The following is a 4,100-nucleotide window of genomic DNA, read 5'->3' as shown; positions in this document are numbered from 1 at the left end:
CTCCACCCCCGATGCTGTTTGTCTTTCTCCCCTCCTCGACGAAGCGGCTGTGTGCGGGTCTCTCTAACGGCGTCCACCGGTTTACACTGCCAGCATCACCACCGTCACCATCCGTGCGTTAGAGAAGGAACATCCTGGATCCGTAGAGAAGGATGATGTCGATGAGGAAACCTGGATGCGGAGGATGGTGACGGCTGACTGGTGGAGGCTCGGCAGGTCTGGTTTCCTCCCTTCAGCGTGTGTGTGTGCGTGTGTACGTGTGTGTGTGTGTGTGTTTTCTCTCTCTAACCTGGCAAGCTGTCAAGTGCGCTCCTCTGTGATGCGTTGAGGCAGCGGGCTAAATGTATGCGCATCGCAGCCGCCAGCCACTCGTCCATTGGATGACATCACAGCAGAGGGACAGGCGAGTCCAACCAGTTGTTAGGACGCATCAGTGTGACTAGAGCAGCCCCCCCCCCCCCCCCATGTGTGGCTGTGCGTTTCCTGCCCGGTTTTATTATGGCTGCTGCCCGTTGTTATCTCTGTGCCTCCATTCAGTAGGAGGATGAGCAGACAGAGCAGCAGCTTCAACAGTGATGATGCTTTATTTACACAAAACTGATCAGCTGGACTTCAGCACTCTCATGATGATCTGCTGTAATAAAAACAATATGTCAGTGATGCTCCATAGCTGTAATGATGTGATGATTCGTTCTTATATCCCCAAAGAGGAAGTTCCCAAACAGGTAATTCTGAAGGGGGCACATTTGTATTTGTCCTTTAATTTATCATGATGGGCAGTAATGAAGCAACAAAGTTTCAAATATAAATACAAGTAGGGACAACCTAACTGTACTTCTTTTTAAGTAAATACACTCATTGGCATAATGCATTGCCTATAGCCCCTATCTCAACCTAACCTGACCCCAAACCGAAAAGCAAGTCTTAACCCTCAAACAGTGACCACAATTCACATCAACCCTCAACCAGGACCTAAGAAATTAAGTTTGGCCTCATTAGGACCTGGATTTGGTCCCCATGATAAATACAATGCCTGAGGCGGTGGTCTAGTGGCAGAAACTTGGACTATGGGCAGAGAAGGTCTCTGGTTCGTCTCTGGTTCGACTCCACGGAGAGACAACAAAAGACAAACCTGGATTGATCTGTCCAAAAATCCAACAAGAGTCTCCCTACCCTGTCTAGTGCCCCTGAGCAAGGCACCTTACTCCCCCAACATCTGCTCCCCGAGCGCCGTACATGGTCGCTCACTGCTCTGTGTGTCCTGCACCAGATGGGTCAAAAGCAGAAGTTAAATTTCCCTGCATGAGTGTGCCTTTGCATGTCTGTGCATGTGTTTGGGACTTAATCTGATTTTAGACAAGATTGTTTAATTTATAATGGAAAAGGTTCAAAAAGGCAACAAAAGTTTGTAGGCACACACACATACACACACACACACACAAACACACATTTACCCTCGTAAAAATGTTTATATTTATTTATTTCAATGTGAAATATGTGAAAGGCATCGATATCCACTACATAAACAATCTGAGAGGAAGAAATGTCTACACAGGTTGATATTCTGTTGCGGGGTCACAAGGATGTAACTCTATTTTGAGGCCCTCATAATCTAAAGTGGTCAAATCCATTCTTATAACATTTTCATTTAAAGCACAGTTTCATTTTATCTGCAGCAGTGTTTCGGCTTGTACCTGAGAAAACCGCCTGGACAAAGATTCTCAGATGAAAAGCCGTTCAGAGACTCTGTTCAGTTCAACCTGAGCTGACCTGTGTTTTGTTTTTGACCAGGGGAGGAAACTGGATCACCTGCTGGAACAACATGAACAGGGAAACATGCAAATTATTCAGACACAGAGAGGCTTGGGACAAGGCTCCACTGAGCCAGCGAGACGTTAAAGAGCTGAAACTACTAGTCAATGGGTAAATGAATAATTGAATAAAAATAGCAAGAATTAATAAATAGATAATGATAAAATACACTGTCGGTTGTAAGCCATCTTTGGTTCTAGGACATTTTCATTTTAGTTTTTATGATTTATATTGTAAGCCCTAGAAGGAAACATTATCCAACCCTCTCTCGTTGTGTTTGTCCTGAGGCAAAATGAAAGGTTGGAATTTAACATAGTTATGACAATAATGGAGGAAGAGGTAATGGAGCACATTTGCACTTATCACTTTGCCACAGGATGGCGCTCTCTGCCTACTGTATCTACTGGTCTGTAAACTGCTTTGTTTCTCGTATGCTTATATCTTCAGGTGGCCAATAGCTTTACACAACAAGTTATCTCCTATTTATAACCTGTGTCGGCTACAAGTTAATGATGGCCAATTAGGTATCTACATATCAGAGGTAGCTTTAGCTGTAGAGTTAAGATGACCTCATACTGATGAAGAAACGTCCATAAAGTCTCCTTAAAAAGGACAAGTTTCAAAGTTTCATGGTAGATTTCTAGTGATGTATGGTGACATTCAGTCTATTTGTGACTAGCATCCGTCTAATCTCTGCATGTGTTCCGTGGACATATTAATGGACTATCAATAATTGATTAATGCTTTACAAATCAGCCATTATTAGGCTGTCATTGTGTTGCCAGGCTGTGGTTGTTGTTATCCTCTTCTAGCAGGACACTTTTGTCGTGGAAATGTCATCCTCGCGTAACCTTTCTCTTTCAGCCATGGCTCCAATAGCTGTTTGGTGTAAATTGTTCATTCCAGTAAGCTCTTATCTTTGGTTCCTTCCCTCCCTAAGACGTGTAGTGAAACCACCTGCTTCATCCAAGGTTGCTCCTCACATCATGAGCCTGTAATTATTACTTTGTTTCTTATCGCCTCTCTGACAGTGAGCTGTGCTGAGCTCTGCGTTGATCCTTTTGCAAGAGTTTCTTCTTAATAAATACAGTTTCCTTGTTTGCTTTTTATTCTCAGATTTGTACACACTCGGTTCTTCTTTTTTGGTCTTAAGTCTATCAGAGTGACCACTACAGTAGATACTCCCTTGTACTTTGTGTTAAGGAAATACACAATTCTTAATATTTCAAAAGGTGTAGATATAATTGATTGATGACTCATTCAAATTTTAGAATCCAGATAACTTACAAGTGATGCCATGGCGTTAGTAGAATGTGAAACGCCTCAATCATTTATTAATTTATTACATTACATGTCATTTAGCTGATGCTTTTATCCAAAGCTGCTTACAGTTTGTTTTTTTTAGAACACTCAGCATTTTTGAGGGGCCATTTAGGGGTTCAGTATCTTGCCAAGGACACTTAGGCATGCAGATGGGATAGAGATGGGATTTTTATTTTTCCATCTCTACCTGCAGGAATCTCGGATACCCACAGGGTCTCCATGGTAACCAAAGAAAGCTGCAGGGACAGACCTCCCAGCTCAGGCCTGCTCGCTCTCTCACAGCACCTGTCCATCTCCCTCTCTTCTGTGTGAGGGTGACACGGGTTGTGTGGGTCCGTTGTCAGGAAGCTTGACTCTCGAGGCCATCCGTGTTCCCAACAGGCAGCGTCGAGGGATGCCGATGTGCCTCGGAGGTCTTGTCGCCATGGGTCCGTAACCAGGGGTGCTAATGTTTGGCTGGCCCCAGGCTCCATGTATCCTTTCATTCCCAGTCCATCCCTACATTTCCACAGGAAAAATCATGCTCTCTCTTCTCTTAGTTCACAATGATCGTCAGGAAAAAGCCCATGTAGTGTTAAATACTCTGACTTCTCAACCTTGTCAGCGATGTTCTCCTCCATGCATCTGCCTGATACTCTCCAAATTAGGATACCTGATGCTCACTAAGCAGGAGAAGATTAGATAGCAAAGTATTTCAGGCAGGTTGTAATGTCATTAATAGATGGGAGTCACCAGTTATGGTGGAGGTCTGGAAGAGCAAAACTAGCAAACTTTTCAGGAGAACTGCATGTGGGATTAATAGAAAGATAAATCTAATCCTCTGTTCGAATGCAGAATACTGTCAGGAACACTCAGCACACTCTGGTTTACTATACTGCTTAAAAAATTACCTTCATGGAGGACAGGCAAAAACTTTCCTGCGTCCTCACCACAAAATTTTGGGAATATCGAAACAAGCCGATGGA

This window comes from Platichthys flesus, chromosome 13 (genome assembly GCF_949316205.1).
Source record: "Platichthys flesus chromosome 13, fPlaFle2.1, whole genome shotgun sequence".
In the NCBI taxonomy this organism is placed as follows: domain Eukaryota; kingdom Metazoa; phylum Chordata; class Actinopteri; order Pleuronectiformes; family Pleuronectidae; genus Platichthys; species Platichthys flesus.
The sequence above is the reverse complement of the archived record's forward strand: the minus strand, read 5'-3'. Positions refer to the sequence as shown.